The 25,097-nt window shown below is 34.7% G+C and overlaps 1 protein-coding gene across 1 annotated transcript in view; it reads right to left on the reverse strand.

The window, feature by feature from the left end:
* The window catches only part of LOC108750981, a 46,728-nt gene extending 27,044 nt beyond the window's left edge, over positions 1–19,684 (reverse strand). Inside the window, exon 1 of the mRNA XM_018490877.1 lies at positions 19,580–19,684. The gene's annotated coding sequence lies outside the window, so the exon portion shown is untranslated. The remainder of the gene's footprint in view (positions 1–19,579) is intronic.
* Between the last annotated feature and the right edge of the window lie 5,413 nt (positions 19,685–25,097).

The raw sequence follows: 25,097 nt of genomic DNA on the forward strand, positions 1-25,097 counted from the left end.
TATATACTCGTATATATATCATATATTTGTATAAGTATTTGTCAAAATAAAAAGCCATTTTGTCACTCTTCATATATTTTATAAATATCGTTCAAAATTTCACATTCGATTTATCACATTTATTCAGTTCGTTATAAAAAATCATGAAAAATTTCTAATCCTCCAGTTGCTTTAAGTACCTTGTCAACTTAATGAATTATTATAAAAAAAAACTCGCAACACTTACATATTATTATTCATATAATATTTATTTTAAAATATATAGCGTATTATGGGTTAAAAACATAAACTTAAGTGACATCAAGAGTAATCATTTTATTCTTTCACTGTCTTTCTCTCTCTTGATTTTTCTCTTTTCATAAACAGTAACAAAGATACATCGCGAAACGAAAACTTAAAGAAAATCTCAATAAAGTACTAGTCAACTCTGGCATTCTCAGACGAAAAATTTCCTACGTCCCGATTCGCGCGCGCCGCGCAAAAGTTCGAAAACTTTGAAAAATTGCACATCCGTACGGGCCGACTATAAATAACAGTTGGCGGCAAGAAGCGCGTGACTTATGTTGTATACGACCGTGTGTCTCTCCCAGTGCATTAATATTTTCTCGGAATCTCGACAGGACTATGCCTTTTTATTGCAACGTACGCGCGATGTAAATCCAAACGCTCGTATCGTACGGCTCGAAACGTGATATTTCTTTTTCATCTGCCGCAGACACCGGCTGTCACCCAGCGTATGATCTGCACATTACCAGTTTCTAACGAGGAAAACACCAGCTACTCGGACATTCCAGACATATGCTAGGTGTAATGGATGCAATTTTCAAAGTTAAGAGTTCACCTCTTTACAGTTGAATTATTTCGACTAATTTGCAAAGAATAACGATAATAAAAAAATTGCTCAAATACTAAATTGTACAAATCAAACTAACTTAGTTATCCGAATAATTCTTTAAGCTTCTCTTGTTATTACAATTAAATATTATCGGATCTGTAAAATAGATCTATGACTACATATATCTATCAAATCGCTTTTTACTAAAATGTTCTGTATAACGTTATTAATACTGTGTATCATTCATAAATAGTAACATATATAATAGTAACATTATAAGTAAAAAAGCCTAGTAATTTGTCACTATCGATACAGAAGGAATGCCAATATTTGTTGCCGTTTTAATTTAGTTTTTAGACGGTACGATATTCGATATTCCAATATCCACTATAGTCCCCTATTTTTCAATATTCCATTTTTTTAAACCGATGGTATCCGTTTTTTCAGCTTTACTGAAACATTACTGACTACATTACTTATTCATCGTTCGGCTAAGAGACAATAGCTCGAAAAAGCCTTGTCCCATCAAAAGGAATAACAGAACAAGTAAAAATTGAGAGGAGAACCGGAAAAAATTTGAATCATGCCCGGCTCGGCTCAATAATTAAAAGCTATGGAAACTTTTTGATTCGGAATAAACGCTTGGTTTGAAATAGGGACTATACCGTTTAAATAAAAGTCCGTAGAGTATAATATGAAATGATTGTCGCTGCAGATATTTGATAATTCTGGCAAACAGCGATAAATGTCATCGGTGCGCTCAACTAATCGCTTCTGTAGTTCGTATAATAAAATGGAATAACGGCCGTTGATTTCGCGGCTGTGTTCTTTCGGTTAAACAAACGAGTGAATCATGTGCGATTACCGGCCAAATCTATTGGAAGTAATACTGTGTTCACAGTGGCGCGTGCAAATTATACAGATTGATTGCTTGCGGTAATGAATTGCGAGATCGATGAACATTGCACTTGCGGCACAACTTCATGCTATAAATCTAAACGTGCTGCTGCATTAGTACATTACCGTAAAACAGTTGAACATAAAAACTATGTCTGCGACAAGTACGTTGATTACTTTAAACCGTGCGTATCGCAAAGTTTCAATTTTAAATTAGTAATTAGAGAATTTTAAATTAGTACGAGCAGCCCTATGACTTAAATCATCACAAAAAATAATTCATTAACTTGATGCACGAAAAATTAATGTCTCTCCATTTGTCATAAAATAGAGATGAAAAAATATTAGAGAAGTGTTGAATAACTTTGATCGCAATTAAAATTAAAAAACATAATTTTATGTAAAAATGTTATTATGTAAAAATAAAACTATATTTTTAAACTACATTTTTACATAAAACTATATTTATACACTCTCTGGTAAAAAAAAGTGACACACATGTCTAGACATCGGGATTATTTTCTCGATAACGGTGATAGATACGACTTCGATACGCAAGACTTTTCTCGTAAGTCTTGTCGAGAGGAATCGAAATAGTCCTGTAGCATTTTGCCGCATCTGTCATCATTTCTGAGATAATGGATCTTTTATCTAGACCTTGTGGACGGTAATTTTTTTTTTAAATACATTACTAATAAAGTAAAATTTTCTATAGTATTTTTCGTAAAATGCGTTATTTTATATTAAATTTTTGTAAAAGTAAAAATAAAATACTGAAATTAGTAATAAGCAACTTAAGAAAGATACGCCTCGTAGTTTTGAGCATCTCGTGGAAAACAATTTCGCGCTTCATCAATATAATAACTACACGATTCGCATTCAGAAATTGGCAAGCTTCGATATAGAAACTTTCTTATTTGCCTGAGAAATATCATTTTCTTTGTTTGTGTATTCTTATTTCGTTATTCTAATTTTCATATAAATGTCAGACCAAATTTTAAACGTCAAAATGAAGATCGAAAGAAAATTGTTCTAATATGCATACGAGTACGTAAATATATGTATATACAAAATGTATATGTATACATACACGTATATATACATATATTTATATAATATTATAAGCCAGCAAAAAAAAAAAAATAAAGACAAAAGACCGTTGCTTCGTACATTTGGTCTTGGATGCGTAGGATACCAAGCCAAGCACGCTAGCCGGCGGACATCTACATATGCAACGTAAGTTCTTCCGGAAGAACCTCTAGAAAAGTAGAGCCAGATGTGGCACTGTTTCAAATTGTCTTAAGACTGTCACCCGTCGTTCTTTCCCGGTGGAAGTGTGTTACTCTCAAACACATCTTGCGCGTTTTCGCACAAAAATAGTTCCTACCTTCCGTTCCGTGGATAAATTTTAAATAAGAGTCATCCCGGGATTCAACTCAACCGACGACGTCTCTTTCCGTCGTCAGGATTTGTCATTCGTATCTTTATTTAATAGTCCGCCACAAAATTTCAGCGACTAACATTTGTGGTATATTGTACTTTGAAAAATCCGAGGAACATTTTGTATGGAAATGGTAATGCATATTTCCTTGCATTATATTTATATGTAAATTTGAAAAATATGTATAAAAAGAGTGACAAACTAAAACCATATCAAATCTGGCGTTAAATTCCTTTCAGCGGCAATTTTATCGTATAGAGAATTATTTAACAATAAAAATTATGGATCCTTAAGACACGTATGCAAAAGATAAAGCTAATAAAAAAAGAAAAGCTAATAAGATTTTATTCTTCAGCTTTTTGTTTTACTAAAGTATATAATATTTTAGCTCTAGACCGTTTAAGGCTTTGATTTCTATAGTTTGCGTTATAATATTTTAATTCTATTAATTCTACTAATTTATTTGATTATTCAAATCCACATTTAAAATCATATAATTATTAAACTAAATATTTTTCTTTCGAGTGACATATAAATCAAATAATAGATAGATTATAAAAAACCTAGGAAATTAGCTTATTGATTACAAAAATAAATATAAATAATTAATAATTATTAGCGTGCTTTTTAAACAAAAATTAAAACGATTAAGTAAATTAAACTGTGACAGTAAGATATTTTCTTTTAAGAATCAAAATTATTGAACTAGGAGAAACAAAACAGGCTATGTTTCAAAATAAATTTTATCTAAGTCCTTCAAACGTAAGTTGATACGACATAGCATATTAAAAAATTGATTTTCACTTATTAGATCGCATTACATCTGCAAGGCAGCTTTAAATAATTCTTTAGTAGAGGCGCAACTATAAAAACAAAATAGAAGCTTAAAATAATTAAGAACAAATAAAAATCATAAAATCGTATATAATAAGTCATAAGAAGACTTTAAAAACCTCATTAAGAAATTGGCTTGATGCCAATTTTAATATAAATATCATATAATTCTTCATATCTTTACCAAACACAATATAATCGTCTTCATATTCGTCTAATTAAATTTTATTACTCATATTTATGATACTTCTTTGCAGAGGGTATAAATAATTACAATTTTATGTGCTTGTAATTATAACAATCATAAGTATATATGATCGCAAGAAAGAGAAATAATACTGATCATTAAAAGTATAATTATTTGTATTAGTTTTTTGCATGCTTGTCTCTTGAAGACACGTATCATAAAATCTACAAATTCAAAATCTACCGCAAATGAAACGCAAATGTGGCAATAGAACTGCGATAGATATGGGGCAAGCGTTCCCTCGTCATGGTCGGACAATAAAATTCATTGTCAGACGGCTCTATGAGCCATACAGATCTTAAGGTTGCCCCACGCCATTGTCTTCGTGAGCTATTTTCGGAGGCGTTGCCATCATGATTCGAGATACAAAAAGATCGCTATGTTCCCCTTCCGATTGCTCCACGTATCAAACGAAAAATCCATCTCTGAAGAATAATTAAAGAAAAATCCGCCTATAATCATCGATTAACATCGTCCCATTGTTTTCTCTTTAATGATATAATCAACAGTTATTGTTAAACATGCCTTTTCAATTAAATAATTTGATTGCATAAACTTACATTTGTAGTAATTAATGAAATAATTAAAATAAACAGAAGTATCTTTGAAAACGTTCTTTTTCATCTTTTTTTTTATTGTATTTCTGTGTTAATGGGGACGTCTTCGACACAAAATTTGACAAAAGCTAAAGGAAAAGACCATTCAAATTTGTTTTACAGCTTCCGATTTACTTTTGCAGAAGACATGATTGTTTCGGCCACATCTTTTGTATAATTCAACAAATAATTTATGTATATATAGTTCAAAACTTGAGCAAAACTTTACAATTGTTTACAATTGGAAAACGCAATAAAGATTTTAATTTCTTCAGCTGAGCTTATTCCCGTTAACGATGAATCGTGACAGCGTGTCTCTCCGTTGTTTTAGATAATTAATATCAGGTATATTACGGCAGTGGGGGGATAAACTGCATTATGTACGTAGGGGAAGAGAGGAGGGAAGAAGATTGATCTACAATATTCATTCGTTGTTATTATACTTGGGATACGTAATCCGATAACGCAGGACTAATGCAGCTTCCTGGAACAATGTAAAGTATCAGCGCCGGATTGAAATTACTGAACTATCTATCTTTCGTACCTATAGACCTGATATCTGCCAATTTGCGATATTATAAAACTGTCTGTCATATCTATTAAGATATTTTTATATCTTATTCACTAACGCAATATCATAATATTAATTATGTATAATTGTAATTATTGCTAAAACTATCAATTATGTATGATTAATAGTTAGAATTAAATGATAAGATGTAATAAATAACTATAATTTATAATTAAATATAATAAAAATAATATGTAAGATATTTTTACGCTATCTTCCTTTATTTAGGAAAAGTATTTTTACTTGGTCATAAACGATTATGCTTCAAATTTTATTTTCACCGCCAAATACGTATAAAAGACGAAAGTCGATTCTAGTTGTTCTCTGGCACAAATTGGACTTACAGAAATAGTCGCTTTCTCGGTTGTGCTTCGCTGGTGGATTTATACTTGCGGTAAAACTATTTTTGCGACAACGTCGCATCAGCAACGACAACGACAACTACCTTCCAACGCTCGTTGCATTTCGACAATGCTGTCAACGACAAAAGTTTCTTCATTGCCGACAAAGTTGGCTGCTGCGAACGCAGCATCGTAACGACGTGCAACGCACAAAACGACAATATTCAATAGTGTTTCGAATAAAATACAAATAGGCATAGGGAAAATATGTACTAGCGACGAAGCATGAAGTTTATTTGTTGAATGTAGGAAATATTTCATTAAGAGTATAAAAATATAAAGTAAAACATGTTTTAGTTAACTGCATCTAAAAAATAGATGCTCTCAATTCTGTTATTTCATCGTTTTAAGAGCAAAAATATAATTAATTTACCGATATTGTAGATAAAAATTAATTCATGTACAATATATTCAACTTTTTATTCCGAATTATCTCAATTATATCCTTATCTTTCTTCTACGTAAATATATTTATTTTGCCAAGAAATATTCAAGAGTTTAAATTTCAAAGATAAATTTCTTCGGACTAAACTTTCAAATATGTAGAATAGATCTATCTTAAATTGAACAAATTTTCTAGTATGCAACACCAATGAGATGTTCTCGCGTTTCGAAGAAAGGCGTGTGCATGTCGAGTTTATCTCAGGCAGAAATAACGCCGTCCGCAGATGAGCTATTAGATTATATTAGATCAGCGTACATCTCGCTCGCCATTAAAACAGATGAAAAGTAAATAGGAATAATTGCAGGGGCGCGCTCGGAGCGAACGGTTCTTCTTGCGGTATTCTCGTATAACGACAGTATCAAACCCATATGACAAGTAAGTTGTTATCCGTATACGTCATATCGCTTTATGTAGAATACTTTGTTTTCACTATGACACGTTTAACGTTTAATGACATTATCAATTCCGAAAAAAATATTTCTTATTTAGCTATAAGTATCATGACACCTGTAGGCTTTTTTAAATAAAAAAATGATTAAAAATATGAAGGGATCTTTCGGAGTAAAAACCTAGATATTTGAAACGTTTGTAAATAAGAAAAACGTCCCCATGCATAATTCTTGGTTTAATTTGATAAGGTAAACAATCTTTATAGCACTTAACCTTAATATAGATTTCTACCTTTGTATATATAAAAATAATAAGTTAGAAAGATATAATTAAATAAGGACAATTAATACATTTAAAAAATAGAGCTATTAAATTAAATTTAATTAAGATTGATCTAAGTCATCTAATTTAATAAAGGAAGGATTCTATAAATGACAGAAAAAAAGAAGATAAAACATAGCTGTGATACCCTGTATATGTATACGACGCGAAATATAGTAAGTTTAGACAATGTCGTGCAAAAATAAATTAAGGGACTCGATGTAAGTTGACGCTGAAAGACGAGTAATTATAGTAAATTTCCGCGAGCAAGAATGACAATAGAAATGTAATTATTGTTTAAATTAGGTTTATATCAAGACTGTCAAAGAACGAATACATTAAATGGCGAATGTAATTAAGCGAATGCAAACCACTAAACAAGAATACGTCAGAAAATCATTTATAACGTTAGAAAGGCCAGAAAATTTATTTAAATTGAAGTTATCTTACAGAGAGATAGAATGAAATAGAAGGAAATAGAAAGAATATCATTTATATGTAATGAATAATTATACATATATATCCAGGTCACATCGCTGTTAAAATGTAAGAGATATAAAAACTCAAATAAAATACTGACAAATTAATCGTAACGTTTTTGTTAGTACAATGCAAAATTAAATCTTGTAATTTAGTCGGTGTATTAATGTTTAAAAATTGTAATTTTTAATATTTTAGAACAAAGTTAACATTTCATAATATAAAAAATTCTAAAAGAGATAAATTTATCGGAAAATCTATGTTATTACGCGCGCGTTTATTCACATTTATAACAATATATATTTCATCGTTAGATTAACCGAATTCTACATTTCTAGAAATTCTGAAAGGCTTACATGGTGCTTAGAATCGATCAAACGAAGTTTGAGCGAATCTAAGCACCCTATAAATTTCCTTCGATTTTTGTAACAAGTATGATCGCGTAAAAACTTTTCTAACTTTACTTTGCAACTTTGGAATACGGAAAACGTTGAGGGAGACCGATAAGAAAGGCGCATATCCGACCGTATTATCACCGTAAATGCAGCTTATACGAATGCTTGAAGTGCGAAAGCTCAACAAGCGGATAAAGTTGCATAATACCTATAAACTGTCATCAATCTAAGAAGACAAAAATATTCTATTTGACTCTATAGAAATATTCTATGCATTCTTCTTTTACGTATGTATGCTTCAATATTATTTATGTAAAATTCAGACTAAAGGATTTTCAAAAAAATATTAATGGAAAAGATCTTTGAAAAATATATACGAGAATAATGTAGGGATTAAAATTTTTTTAATATAAAAAAAAAATGTAGTTTTGTTGTTTTAAACAAATAATAAAATAAAACTGAAGCCATCTTTATAATTTTACAACTTGCATTAATTTTGAAAGACAAATATTATCTTTAATTGGAATTCTATTATAAAATTAATATTCTTGTTTTTCAAACAAAGTTACAATTTGATTAATATACATATTTCAAGCTTTTATATTTAAAGAAATAAAGAATTAATATTATATGAATAAATAAATACATTTTTGAAACTAAAATATTCAAATATTTATGTGTTAAACAATAATATACAATAATATACATATTTTATAGTTTTGAATTTTTCTAAAAAAAAAAGAATTAAAAATATTATTAATTAATATATAATATTAAGTATTAGGTTATTTATATACGTCTATATACAACATAAGGCATTCTGCCTTCTCGGATAAATTTCGCACCGTAAGTCATGATATTTCATCAGTGTCGTCACGATATAAACGTTATATTAAGTTTAATTACACATGTAGCCAACTAAACTAAGGAAATATTAGACTCGAACATGTCGGCAGAATGAGCCGTAAGAAAAGTACGTCCTTATCTTTGAAGAACCGTCGTGCTCGATGCTCAACAATGATCCTCCGGGGAGGAACAGAGATGAGACAGCGTGTCGACGACGCTGACAATGCCGTCCACGACAAGTTTTCTTGCGGCGAGGAACACGGCTGGATGCAGAAAGTACAACGCCAGTGCCACTGTCTATGATAAAGCGTAAGAACAGTAAGAAACATACAACTCGTTATAAATATGTCACTGCTCCTGGAAAAGAATATGTAAACAAGAGGAACTTTGCCGTTAACGTCTTTAATATACGAGTGTGGTAATGTTGTAACTTTCGCCATTTCTCAAATGAAGTCTAATTTTTGAAAGTAGCCATAAGCAGGTCGAATGTGTAAAATCTTCTCTTGCAAAGATCAAACTCTTTCTGTATCTGTACAGAAAGTTTCACGACGATGTACAGTCTCATAAAAGCGTATACGTTTTACTCGTTCATGAAAATATTGAGATTGCAGAATCGATAAATTTGACACGTTTCATTGTTTGTGTCTCGTGCACCTCAAAAACTTGAATTTGTTTTTTTTATTATTGTACTCTCTTCTCTCTTATACGGTAAATATAAATCTGAGTTATGTTATTCATGTATCCATTTCGACGTAGTAATAAGTTTGATATTAGATTTTTGCTGCACGTGTATAATGTAATCAAAGTTGCTGCAACGATATAAATGTCATGTATGTGCATACATATATGTATACATAGCTATATTGTATACCACTTTTACAGCAACAAGAAGTTGGACGTGCAACACGTCTCTAGCATCAAACTTCTTGCTGTCGTCATACGCGAAGCATCGATTTGCATTAAGATTGGCGAACAAACTCTTTTAATTCTTTACCTTGTAAAAATTCATTTGACATTATCACGAAGACGTCAATCTTTTTCTCACGATTCGAACGAGTAAAAAAAAAATTGAAACGACGGAGGCAAGGCGATCGCTTCGGTCCTTCGTCATAAGCGATTCCTACCGTTAGAATCGATTATTATAGCACGACGCGACGACGATTCGATTGCGAGCATCCAGACACAAAGGAACCGAGAGAGTCTCTCTCTCTCTCTCTCTCTCTCTGCACCATGGGAAAAGGTAAAAAATGGTAAGTATCCGAACAACTCCCAAGTGTAATCGCAATATATCTCTTACGACTGTAAATGGTTTTCGTTTCGAACTAACGACCCTGTCCGCACTTTCTAAAGGCTTAAATGGCAATGTGACTTTCGCCACAATCGACATGTTGCCATGAACAGTTTATGCCTATAGCCTCGATCAGATGCAGAGCATCTTTGTTGGAACGTTATTTCGTAATTCATCAACGATAGAAGGCTAATTCGATATCCTTTCCTTTCAGGAAAATTGAAATAGGATCGTTGTATTCCAATATTAGTTCAGCTAGCAAGCGTTTTTTTTTTTTTACTGCAGAGTACTCGCATGAATTCCTTCAATATTAACACGCGTGTGAGCGCGTTTCAAAAAATACATTATTATCCAATTTTGTCAATTGAAAAACAGTTTGTGATAGATAAAAGCGGTACATGATAGATAAAAAAAATTTTGTAGAAAGGATCGGAAGAGCATCGAGCAAATGTTCGTATTATCTCACAGTTGTTTTAACTGAAAATACCTATCTGTACGTTAAAAAATCGTAATGAGATTTGCAGTACGGAAAAAGCAAAGTGTAGATTTTCATCCGTGTACATAATGGAAAGTGTAGATTTTCATCCGTGTACATTATAAAAAAGATGGAAACGCAAGCGGATAAGATTCAATGAGATAACTTTGCGGATAACGTAAGAAGAAAGTGACTCTTCGGGCGATGACTGACGCTGACAAATGCGATTGGTTACGATGTTGCAACGCGATGAGGCGACACGCGATTTCGAACACGCGCGCAGCATCGCAATTTCGGTATGCAAATTATTGCCCGCCGCAACGACGACGCTGGGCGCCGTTGCTCGCTCAAAAGTTATAACTGCATTTCCCGCCTAATATTGCCACGCGGAGCTAATTTCGTATAATAACGCGCAGACATTTCAGGTTTAATGCTAGGTGGGCTTAAAGTTTTACGAGATACGCACACGGTAGATTTGACGTGCGAGGATTCAACGCGTGGTCAATGTAGTGCAGCAGAACATGATATGTTTGTTTCGCTCAGCGCACGGATTTGGTAATTTATAAAGAAAAATTATTTGATTACAAAAATATGAAATATATAATAAATGAGAAACTTTACGTATCACTAATATACAGGAAAAATTGGATTGTCATACAGAAATAATAAATATTTGCCTTACAGAAAATAATTCTTATCATAAATATGTGGAAAATAATTTTTTGTTGAATTCCATCAAATATACTTTAAAAGATCGTAAGCAGAAAAATATCTAAATTACTTAATTGTGTAATCTGTGGAAAGTGTAGCTTCAATTTTCTTTGAAGTAATATAAACTTTACATTCCTATGTTTTGTTTTGTCTTTACACTTTCTTCTTTTTTATCTATTTTTTCAATGATTTGTCGTTCCTTCAAACGTGACGAGACCCGTTTTCTTAATCTTAATGGTTTGAAATGGGAAAATCTGGATCTAATCTTAAGCTTTTAACTAAACACAACGTATATTTCAGAAAGAATAAATCCCGAAGAAATGTTTTTAATTCAATGTTTAAAGAAAATAAACATTTTCATTTTTATTGTTAGAACCATCCATCTAGAAAGCTTGTATATTTAAAAAAAACATCGTTTATCTTCCCGATTCCAAATGAAAGGTAAGTATTGACTGCAGGTGAGTATTGACCGCTATATAAGAAGCCTTTAACTGTCATCTCGAATTGCAGTCGCCACTTTCGATTGGAATGTACCTAACGTCGTGGACGTCATGGTACATTATATCGAAAGCAGAAATAAGATGCATAATCGCATTTAGTACTATCTATACATTATAGTATATTATAGATTCGTGTTTCTTATTCTCGATTAGTTAGATAATTATTTTAGTAAAATGACAATAAAATGACAACTATCTTCAACATATTTCACAATTTTATAGGACAATTTTTTTTCATTATTTATAAACTTCATTACTAATTGACGAAGGTAGGACTAAAATATAATGAAATATAAAATATAAAAAATGAAATATTATGTAAAATAATAATTAATGGAGATGCTAAAGCTTTGTAATTTTCAACAAAAAATTCAGTAAAAATAAATAAATAAATCTCTTTGTCCATATAATTTTTAAAGCCCAATGTAAAGTCCAATCTAAACCAAGCAAGCGAGCAAACCCGGACAAATTTGCTTCAAATGGCATTCATAAAATAGCAAATAAAAACTGCCAAAGTCTTGTATTGTTTCAATATTACATAAATTATGTACATATTAATTGAAATATTCGTTTTATTGTTATGCTCGAATTATTATTTTCTCGCATGGTAATTGCACGCAAAATTATATATTTCCTAAATAATTTCATTCAGCTCCTAATTTGCATTAAACAAAAACGCGCATTTAAATCTGTGAATATTTATTACATGCTCGCAACTTTAATTCGAAGCAACGACCGACACTCTCCGGTAACATTTTCACGCGATACTCGGTGGCTCTTTGGAAACCATCACATTGGGGATTAACTTCTATTTCTCGTTCGTACCATCCATTCCTCTTTCCGAAAGCACCGTTTCCAACCTTTAATTACCTTGCGCTGTACTGTATTTAAAAAGCATCAAAGTGAGCATCGAATGAGTTTGTTGGCCACCCTACACCAGCTTTATCAAGTTTACATAATCGGTATTTCGAAGTGATCATCGGTGTGCGTGTGCATTTCAATTCCAATACAAATCGAGATGATCCCTCATGTCCGTTTTCTAAAAGCATCGTATCGTATCTATAACCTGTGTTGATTGGCTCCTCTCGCTTTATCTTGTTGAAAAGCTCATTGATCTTATTAGACAGCATGAGTAAAATTGCGCACGAATTCATATTCTGCACGAGTGATTATATTCAATTTCGCACAAAATGAAAAATAAATTCGGTACTCCAGCTCGAAGTACGTAATCCCTAAGTAAATCCTGTGAAAATTTTATATTCGTAATCGAGATTTTAGATTCGATCGCGAGGTAATTAAAAAGATTTGATAAATAAGATACCGTAATAATTTTTCAATGGCAATAGATTATTAATAAATATAGGACTCGTTAAATATTATTGTAAACAATAAATTTTGTACTTTATCATTCGAATTTTTTTACCGCAATAATAAAAAAAGATTCTATTTTATTATCATATAATACTATTCGTATTACATAAATGCATTATATTCTCTTTTAATGTGCAGAATGTACAATAATTTAATAGCATATTTTGGCGAATTGCCTATTGTGACCTCGATATTTCGATAACAGAATCTTTTTAAGAATTAATTTTCAACCCAAGCTATTGAAATGTTATATATAATATGGGATTCTAGATTATAAGATATTGTATTTTTATAAAGGTGCATATGTTTTTTTTTATGGAAATTTTTTTATGGAAAGAATAAAAATTATTTTAGTATCATGAATTTAATAAGATTTTAAGTATAAATTATATAAATCGAGTATTATAAAACATTAAAAATTAGAAGATTTACATGTTTGAAAAATATTTTGTTAATCTCTTATATCTCCGTCAAAAATATCGATTTAAAATCACTTTATACATTCTTACTTTTAATTTACGTTTTGTTTCTATCTCTTGTTATTGTATAAAAACGCACTTGAAAAAAAAAGAAAGTCGTAAAACAATCCAGCGCACGAATCTAATTTTCGCACGTGTTCGAGCACAACGTTGTGCCGCATTCAATTTTTCCTAAAACAATTCTGCTCTTTTGTTATCGTCCGCAAATTCATATTTTTCGATTACATACGCGACCACATTCAACGGAAAGAAATAGAAAGAGAGGAAACAGTAGCAGAGCCAGTTTTCGCAGAGCTCGAACTATTGCATACTCAGCATTTTTTTTTTTTTCATTTCTTCCCTGCAAAATTCTTCGTTATATAGAATGACCGATTAGAATCAGGTTATCTATGTGTACATATATCCCTTTTAAATATACCGTTATACGAACTTCAGATACGAAATATTGAAAAATTAAGTAAAATCTTTAAATTTATATAATTAATATTACTTATTATCCGACAATCCTGCTTGGCTCGTAATTCTTTTTTAATTATTTCGTTTTTAAATTTTTGAGCCCATAATATATTGATTTCTTAATTACTTTTTATCTTTCTTCGAAATCGTAATACCCCCCCCCAGCAGATAATAATTGATTTTATTTAATTTTTATTTTCAATTTCAAATAAAACAATATCTTCTAAAAAATGAAATTTCTGTCAATAGAGAATCTATCTATACTTGAGAGAATGTTTTAAGAAAGCAAAGATTTTTTTATTTTCACAATTCATTAAAACGATTATAACTTTAGATTTCTATAAATATTTCTTCATTGCGAGAACACTCTAACGGAACAATTGTGGCTTCACAGGTTTCCTTAAACGGTTCTTCATTAGAACATTTCATTAAATCACTTCCTTTAAATCGCTTTAAATCTTTTTCCATACGACAACATTCATTAGAATAATTAGAACTTTACATTTAAGGGGGCGAAAAAAAAAGCCGTGAAAAAGCAGAGATTGAAAAAGTTCGTTTAACTTTCAATCCCCGATATTTAAATATACCAATTTTAGTGAATCAATCACTCTGTGTTTCGTCAGTCAACTCCTTTCTGCATTGATGATACCACCTCTTTTCGCGAGATATTCGCAAACGATACATATACGCACGGTGCTGTCGTTGCGACCACCGGAAAAAGGTGCTCAAATACAGAAACGTCGGACAAAAAACGGAGGAGAGACAAAAATGGAGGCTACCAAACGAACCGGCGCGGCGCAGTACCCGTTACTATATACGTTGGTAGTTGGAACGGGGGTGGCGAAGGGATGGCAACACACATCGCGGACTCCTCTTTTTTTGGACGACGCACTCGAAAACGCAATGTTTCTCGCTCCGGCGAATTTTCCACCTCGTTCGTTTGTCTGGCAAAACGATGTGAATAATGCCTCGGAATGAAAGCTCGCTATCGTCAGAACGGCGACTGACCACCTTCATCTTCGTTTCCTCCTACATTTCAGTCGATCCTTCAACGTCTCTCACTCTTTCTCGCTCTCGCTATTCATTCCCCGATCTTCTGGCGTCCAGTTTCCACTCTTCGTTTCGATTCACCCGAGCAACGGCAGCGGCGGAATCGAACGAGAGGAAAAAAGGTCTTCCCTCCTCTTTCCTCGTCTAGAGACCTAGTAATCCACCCAGTCATTATCTGAAACGTTCCGAGCGAAGGTACTAAATGCCATCGGTATCTTTCTCGGTGGCCTCCATCTCCACTGCTTCGCCTCCTTTGCCGTCGCCCGCCATTCCGTTCTATCTCGGTATGCCTTCCGAGATCGCACGAATAGTCTTTTCAACTTCATAGCTGTGGGGAGGTGTGGGTGGAAAGGTGCAATCGTACCGCCGCGTGATATTTGCTTGTTCCTAGGAACGAAGTGATGCGCGCGAAAATGATTACGCGAAACGACATAGAAGGCTGAATGGAACTCCTTTTAATTTCAAGTACTACATCGCAGATATCTTTTCTATCTACAAAACGGAGATAAGATAATATTCTAAGGACTTTCATGGAAACTTTTATACCAAGAGAGAGCTTATTAGGCGTGCACCTAATATAAACATAAATATTAATATATTAATGTGTGTGTGTGTGTGTGTGTGTGTGTGTGTGTGTGTAATTAATTGCTCACAATTAAAGTTCGTTATCGCGCAATCATTTTTTAAACAAATTTCTTTTTTATATATTAATACATGAAAAAAGAAATTTGTTTAAAAAATGATTGCGCGATAACGAACTTTAATTTTGAGCAATTATAGAAAGATCAAAGCAGTCCTTATTGTGAATATTTGATAAGGTATTTGAGAAGAGAATGCAAGAGGAATCTCGCTAACTGCATCTCTGATTTCTTTATAATTTTACGAAGCATTCATGTCTTTCTTATCGCTACGGAGTCAAGGTCTAAATGGCTTGCCGATCCATTAACATAAGTACGGCATCATTTCTTTATTAGAGCCCACCAATCGGTTGCGTTATCCAAATTCGACTACTACAGCAGTTGAGGGGGTTAATGATAGCCGAGGATAATGGCATGCGCAGTCAAGGATCGAGACAGATTACAGGCATAGCGAGAAAGAAGGAAAGAGACAGAACGGGTGACTCGGAACGCGAAGTCTGATGAAGGAATAGCTCTTGCCGAGGACCGGCATTCCAGGTGCCTATTTCGAGAATGGCCGGATTCGTTTTCGGGTGTTGTGTCCGCGCCTTTATTTCGCCCTTCTTGCCCACCCTGCTCGCTTTGTCCATTGGAATCACGCCAGTTATCGCGGTAGTACGAGACGCGCTCTTTCTTGATCTCACCGTCGGCGATACGCGTCGCTCCTCCCTTCTCTTCTCGACATTTTCGTTCGATACCGGCATCCCGACATTCGCCTGGACCACGGACACTCCCGGTGAAATGCCCGAGATTTTTAATCTCGAGATTCTCGAGTCCAAAATCACTATTCGCTTCACTCAAAAACCGTGACGGTAATTTCGGGAACATTGTGTGTACGTTTCATCTTCTCTTCTCACGCTTCTTTATCCGACATTTTAAAAAAGAAAAATTATCTTTGGAAGAAAGTTATCTTAATGAAGTCCTTTTCTTTCAAAATTATTAACGATAACATCGTTCCACGAACATTTATATCAAATTGAAGTAATTTTCTTGTCTTAATCGCAGCTATAATGACGAAGAAACCAGCGTTTCTTATTTCGTTACGATAACGAAAATAAGTTTCTTCGGTCTTCTGACGATGTCAGATAAAGAGAAATAAGAATCCGAGAGTTTTATATAGAATATTTCAAAATTACGATCATCCTTTAAGTTCTGGATTCTTTATCTAATTAAGGAATGCTTTTTTGCTTAATAAAGTTTTTTGCTTCAGTGTAATTCTGATTTATTTCTATTCTATATTCTTATTACTCTTTCAAATATATAACAACGTTGTATAATTAATTCTCAAGTTAAAAGTTATATTAAAGTGAAATCTAGTTAAACGTTCTATCTTAATTTTACACTATACGGCTTTGTTGCATAATTTGAATATCCCCATTGATACCCGTGTTTAAGGATTAACAACTTCGAAACAACAGTTTGTCATCCAGACTTAAAAGCGCCAAACATAAGATGTTTAATTAAGGCATGTAAGTTTAGTAGAATAATTTGAATAATGAAAATACAATTAATTCGAAATACGAGACAGATTTAAACTTGATATTTTTTGCTGCTTACTGAATGACGAGCTATTGCATCTTTGACAATAGCTACACTATAGGCGGGCAGCATAAGAGTTCAGCAGTCAATACAATTCTGTTTGAAAAATGGTTTCCCTGTTTGAAAGTGACCCGAAGAAAGGTTTGTTTGTTCAAAAGCGTCTCGAGCTGAATACCACCAAACAGTCTAGCCTTCTGCATGTATCATAAATTTTGCTCCATTTTCGATACAATGGGATCTATACGAGTCCATTAAAAAAAAAAATGATTTTATCTTTTTTCACGTTTTACTTTATTCGTCACGGCAGCGTTTTTCGACGGTAAGTAGTTTCGGGCGACCTCGCCGAGGATTAAGAATCGTGAAATAGGCACTAGCGGATATCCATACCCATATACGGCACGTACGGCATCAAAATTCTGTCAGCATGCAATATCATAGCGGTTGCAGCATTCAGCGCGGTAAAAACCTCGTCTCGAAACCAAAGAAGCGAAGGACCAAGGAGAGAGTGCAGCAAAACGAACGGGATGTGTACGGCGGGAGATGCAGCGGCAGCCATCTTAATTACCTAATTTTTTCGTACGGCTTCTTAAAGACTCGAAGACAATTACTAACGTATATGACGAACCCGTCGGGTCTAAAAATGCGGTTTAAAATTTTTGTCCCTTTATGAACACAGGTCAAGAACCTGGGTTATCGTTTGGGGCTCTATTCGGTTCTTCAAGGGGCCAACAATAACCGGCCATGCTGGACGAGCAACCTTGACGCAAAATGGAAATTCATATCGAAGTTAAACGAAAAAAATAATCAGGAAACATGGCGAAGTTCAAACGATTGCTATCGATATACTAGATTCGGATAAGCCGAGAGATCGCACTCGAAAATTCAGAGTAAATCGAAAATCATTCTGAGCGATCAGCTGGACCAAAATTCAATTCAATTCCCCGACATGAAGAGACTCAAATGTCGGATCTCTTCTCTCGAAAATTTCTGTTGCTCGGCGCACTCCTAGTGATTAGAAACACATGCCATTAGCAACAGTTCGGATACCCGATAGTTTCAAACTTTCGGTGCAATTTCTTGGTAATGAGACTGTCTCCTCTTTAATCTTTCATGCCCTACGGTTCTAACATCGCAATAAGTACCTCATTTTTTTCTTAGAACGGAGCAAAAGTTAATTTTCTTAGAACAAAGCAAGATTTATTTCGCAAAGCGCGCGCTGTCATTCAAATTTTTATTTTTCCCCGGAACCTCTGTAAGACCGACTATCCCAAATTTCCGTCTGGCGTATATAAAAATTCACGCGTAGTAGTTGGAATGTCGATTTTGCCTCGACACATCGACGTATTCGTTCGATAACATACAGGCTGCCTCTCCATTTATTCTTTCTTTTTCCCTCTTTCCGTCTCTTTTGCCCTTTCATGTCGACTACTATTCTGTTTCGATGAAAAGCTCGACCAGTTCGGGCGTAAACGATGGCGAGTATTCAGAAGTGTATTGCGAAAATTGTACCAATGGAGAGGCAAATCGCGTTCGCACAAGTGGCTTGAAAAATTTCACTTCGGTTGGCGCATTTCGAAACATAAGTTGTCTCAGTCGCCGCAATTTTTGTACGTACATTTGTCCTTAAATACAGAATTGCGTTCGTATTAGTTTGTATTACGTGGGGGGGGGGGGAGAGAGAGAGAGAGGAAAAAAAAAGGATAATAGCACTCTGTTCGCGAAAAGCAGAACAAGTAATTGTTCCTTCTCAAACACATTCCTGTACAATACCAATGTACAATTAAGATTAATTGGTTCGTGTGCAGCGTACCGTGATAGATGATAGACACAGAAGTAATGCCGAGTACCATCTCGCCGCAACGGTATATTACAACTCGCGCTATTATGTATAAACTGCAGGATGTTTGCAGAGTAGATAGCGGAGAAAGAGTATAAATCATAATTATGAGCTTTGCGCGCATAGTAATATAAGTAAAACCGCCCATCAAAATAATGCCGACTATCAAGACAACAGAAATCAGACGAACAGTTTAGAAGATGCTGTTTGAACTCTCGTGCTACTTGGGTAAGCAAGCCAGTCTGGATAATCCTATTTCAGGTTCTCTTTCTCGAAGCGCACCATATTCTACATCCACTGTCAATGCGAAAAACTAACATTGAACGGACCAGGTAAAAGGGAACAATAACAGAAAAGAGGAAAATAGAATTCCATGAGAAATTTTCTCTTCGTGAAAGTGGAACGAAAACACGCTTCAAAAACGATCGTCAGGAGATCGGTGTAGAATCTGCGAGTATAGCAAGAGGGGACGGCGATCTAGTATACTTGATACTCACGTTACTTTCGAGCCGGCGATTACGCTTATTGCAGTCGTCTAATAACGGAGGATTGTTTTCTGCAAGAGACGAGGCGAGGTAAAGCGAGCCGTTGCTCCGAATTATTCCGCGCCTTCGGACCTGCAACAGGAAGCACAAAATGAAATTAATGTCGTAATAATCGCACCGCCGCATAACGTAAGTCAGCAAAGCCGCGCCCTTGAGACGCGGTTAATTCCGCAATAATTGTACTACACGGCAAATTATCGCGATTGTATTACACGCTTCGCGATACACGTGGACAGGCACTCTCAGTGTTAGCACCGGAAACAGACTCGCTTTAATACGCGAAGCATAGTCTTGTGTTATACAGAACAATTCGGGAGAGAACAGTAATGCTTCTGATATGTTTAAAAGATAAAATAAACGAAAGTATCTGTAATCACACTGATACACTCAATTTAGCTAATAATAACAACTAATAACAGCTAACAATTTAGATAAAAATACGTTAAAAAAAAAAAAGAATTATAATAAATTAGTAAAAATATGTACATAATATATATCGAAAATATCTATATGTATGATAAATATTACTTCTTTCAATTATTATTTTGCGTAAAAATATATAATGCGAATGTGTAATGTTATGCTTTGGTTCTCACTTTCATCGGACAAAGAGTAACGTGTACGCGGGTAGAAAAATCGGTCCGACGCGGGGTGTCAGCTTTCTAACAATTCTTTCAGGTATAATCGTGCCGAATCTCCTTACCCGTGCGAAAAAACGCCAAACGCAAATGCTTCATCAGTCGACATTCTCATCGCCCATTTAGCGTTAAGTGCGGCAGCCCGACTCTCATCTTGTGCCCACGCTGAATGCGATGATCTTCCCGATAGACAAGCGGAACTCGTGTGAGCTGGATTTATCTCCAGCAAAGATCGCAGAAAAAAAAACAGTTGCGCATTCACCGGCACAAGTAAATTTCTTTCCCCGACTTCCGAAAAAATTGCGCCCATGTGTGCGATTTTATCGCAACATAACTCAAGAACACGCGAAGCATACAAATTTCGCACATAAGGGGTCTCGGTATCACCGGATATATAGTTTTAATTACAATTTCTATGACTAAACTTGAAGCGAATTTGAAATTAATTTCCCTAATAAGACGCCAAAGAAAGAAGGAGTGTTATTTATCAAATTTGTTCAATTTGTAATCTTACGAATTATAACACTAAAATTTCAGATTAAAATACGACTAAGTTTAAATTAACATTATTTAAAAAATATTTCTCTCGTTTGAATTGCGATGAAAAAGGGATGATAAAAATATATGTATAAAGTGAAATCACAAAAATAGGGATGATTTTAATTGTTAGAAAGGAATTTAAAAATTTCTCAGCCGTTAAAAATATCGCGCCGTTATCGCATTTAGTCATCGCATTCAGCTGAGTTAACTTCACTGTCTTCGGTCATAATAATTGAAAAGAATAAGTTAAGAGACGATTGTTTCTCTCTGTGTTCAATGACTTGTCGTTGAGTAATAATGGCTCGCTATAAAAACCGATGAGTATTATTTATGATACCCGAAGACCCTAGGAGCGTACACATTTGTCCGCTCGGCAGGATGTACCACGTTCGTTTTCGAGACGACGACGAATCGCCGCAGACAGCTTCGTCGACAGTATCGTCGTTTCTACCTACCGTCTCTCGTTCAGACGAAACACGTCCGCTCCGATACCAAACCCACTGAGCAAAGGCGAGGAAATATTCGCGTTCCGTACGTCGTTGTCAAAACAAAAAGAGATCAGCGGAAGGGAAACAAAATCGTATAGAGGGAAGGTCTATAAAGGAAGAGAATACAAATAAAGAACAAGAGAGAGAGAGAGAGAGAGAGAGAGAGAGAGATGCGAAGAAAGAAAGATAGGAAAACGGAGAGAAAGAGTGAAAGCGAGATAAGTGGGAGAAGAAATGGAAACAAAAGGCGAAAGAGAACGGAAGGGAAGTGGGAGAGAGAACGACAGGAGGATGAGAAAGGCTGCGGGCGAATGACGTTGATGAAATGCTTCTCAGTGGCGAACATGTAACGCGACCTCGGCGGATCGAGATAAACGCATTCGCGAGTCGGATTCCTGCACTCATCCCCTTTCCCCCTATTATCTTCCCTTTTCCTACCGTTCCCCCTGATGCTCTCAGCCGCCACCTCACCAGCCGGATAGCACTACATTCGCACGACGGCTCTTCCCTTTAATCCATTCGAGCTTTATCTCATTGACGAGATAGTTGGCTCGCCGAGATACATCCAAATCCACCGATACATACACTATCTCCGACCAGTCGGCATGCCTACGACCGTTTTAATCAGTGGTTCAGATCGACTCGATTGAAATCGGCCGAAGCGCGATTGAGAGAGGCCAGCGTCCGCCGCTGTACGCTCTGCTCCGCGTAAAACTGAAATCGATACCCGTTCGGTTTGCTCACCGCAAAGCTCGTGACGGGATTTCGCGCGAGCGAAACGTTCGGTGCGAAGCACCGAAAAGTCACAGTGCGAGAAGCAGAAGTTAGAGGAGAAAAATCGAGGTCTGAAAAACGAGGTCTAACCCATCAGAAGCTGCAGGGATAATCATAATCTTGAAAATTATAACACTTTCTGAACAATCCCTGCTCTGATATCCTAGAACTAGTAATTCTGAAGTCTTGAAGATTTTATGTGCATAAACTTTTTCTCATGAATCTACTAATGCGTAATCCTGATAGAAATATATACAGTTTTCTTAGACATCCATCTAGTTACTATCTATAATAGTATTGCTGTATTGTAACAATACATTGTTCAGTCCATCAAATTAACCTAATTTGAGTGTGATTTTTAATCATTTCTGAAGATCGCTCTACTGCTTTTACTCAATTTATCATTAATTTAACTGAAACAATGGAATTAAATAATTTAATTCAAAGAAATATATTAAATTTAGTTCTCAAATTTAGTTTATTATTTACTAAATTGCATTATGTTAATATGGATACGTTGTTTACTTCGAAAGCAACCACAGAAATGAGTTGATTTACGTTTTGACGTGCATGCAAGTTAAGAATAACAAAATATGATTTAATTCAAGAGATTGCCTTACCGCTGCTCGTTCAATATTTAACAGTGTACTGTGTAGGAAATGAACAAAAATTTGATAGAATTTTATTTAGTGGCTGAAGCAATTATCCCGCTGAAAATATGTGCAATTGCATAGACATCTTTCCAATTATTGTCTAGTATTATTAGCATCGATAGATTATTATTAATTATTATTAATTATAAAATACTGCGTACATTTATTATCCTGTTTTTGTTCAGTAAATGGGTTTGGATTTTATACATCTTTTGTGTGCAATAAGCAGATAAAGCGTTACATCTTCATTGGGATTCCAATTATAAGTAATTTTATTTTTCAGTTACTAGAGTTACTGAATGTATTGCAGAGTTAATATAATTAAACTGTCTAGTAACTGCTCAAAAAATGCATGAAATTTCTACCAGGAAATATATTCTACGTGCGTGCATACAAAATACGAAGAAATAGGAAATGTATGATTTCCATTCTTTTTCATATTAATGAACGTGAAAGCAGATAAAAAACAGATATTATATTTCCGCATTTAATTACGCTCCAGTCTGTTTTCCGCGCGCGTGAAGAGATCGACGCGGAATTCTGAATTCAACGACACGCCGAGAGCAGCGAATCGATAAGAAGCGTACACGGAGAAGGTATTGCTGATTCCACTGCGTTATACTGTACGCATACTAATACGTTCATTCTTATTTATAAGTCGCGGCATAGGTAACGCGGTGAGCCTACGTAATATCGAGATTCTCGAATAAGACGACGATGGCCTGCTTCGACGTTTAAAAGCATCGTGTTAATACAAGACAAGAAGGGAGAGAGAGAGAGAGAGAGAGAGAGGAAGGAGAGAAGAGCATAGGAAAGCGCCGACTTTCGAAGGAAGGAATTAAACGACTCGGTGTAAAGAAGACGAAGGCGCAGCTTCCGCGTGTTCCTCCGGGCTTATCACCGAAAGTTCTACTCGCGAGCTCGTTTCCTCCTTCTGAGATTTGCTTAATGAGAAAAGTGAATAGAACTGTGGCTGCGCGTGCTACCGAAAGTAGCAAAGTTCTCATATACCGGGTCTCTCTAACCGTCGTCGGCGAACATCTTCGAACCGGGTGTATTCCCGGAGCTACGGTCACTCCAGTTTTTTCCCTCGTAGAAAAACCATCCCCCTTTCTGACGACCCTGCGCCACCGCTCTTTTTCCACGATCTTGCCTCGAACGGTCGAGTCCGTACGAGCTTACACTGATAACGGCCCCATGCTCCCTAAGGATTTCTCGCAGAGGTTTATTTCGACAGTCCTCCTCGTACATGTCACATACGTGTAAAAGTACACACGCACACGCGCGCGCACATTACGTTTTTTAGAATTTTACCGAACGGACGAAGTTTATACCGGAATCTTGTGCTATTTTTGTCGCGTGAGAGTTTTGTACCTTTTCTTTGCTAGAGGAGAGGTTCAATAGGCACTGAAATATTGAGTATTAGAAAAACCGATAACAAATAATGAAGAAATAAATCAAAGTTTATATATTTTTGCAGGCTATTTATGATGGAAAGAGCGTCTGCTTCTTTTATTTTTTTCATATCTTGAACGACATTCGTTTATTTTATTCATCTATATTACGAACTTTTCTATACATATACTATTGTTCAGTACTGAAAGAAATTTATCTCTTCTATCCAAAGAAATATTCCTATATATCAATGTAAATTTTATGTAACAGAAATAAAATATCATATTCTGTCGACAGAAAATATAATACATAATTTAGATCAAGGAATAAATTTGATTCGATTATGCTTCTAATGCTGTGAAAAGGAAATATGGGGAGATAGAATTCACCGAAAATATCAAATAAACAATCTGATATTTATGAAGCAGGATTTGATTGTATCGATTTTTTGAACTTAACCGTATAAAACATTTTAATCAGATGGATGTAATAAAAACATGATTTGTTTACATTGCAGAAACATATGTACATTATGCTCTTCATTATTCAGGGCAATTGAGAATGGGGTTGGCACGGATAATCGAGAAACGCGGGCAATCCAAAGCACATACCGTACTTTATTGAGGCACAAACAAACATTACTGTATAACTGTAATTTATTCGTGATATGCATAAATACACGCCCAGCGATGCTTACGAGTGGACGTTTAATACGTTCACGTAAATAATTTGCGATTTTCGTTTACCTCTGGGACTCGATAATGAATCATTTTGTCCGAGCACGCGTTATTTCTCATCTTCGTCATTAGTCATTAGCAATTTACCATAACATGGAACAGATAATCCGCAAATAGGATAATACGGAAATATAGATAATTCGGAGTATACTGCACGTACATTTCTGTACGGCGTTACTCTCATATCAAGACGCCTAAATTCTTTAATCTTAGATAAATTGAATGAGCTAATTTTATTCAACGCT

This window comes from Trachymyrmex septentrionalis, unplaced genomic scaffold (genome assembly GCF_001594115.1).
Source record: "Trachymyrmex septentrionalis isolate Tsep2-gDNA-1 unplaced genomic scaffold, Tsep1.0 scaffold40, whole genome shotgun sequence".
Lineage (NCBI taxonomy): Eukaryota > Metazoa > Arthropoda > Insecta > Hymenoptera > Formicidae > Trachymyrmex > Trachymyrmex septentrionalis.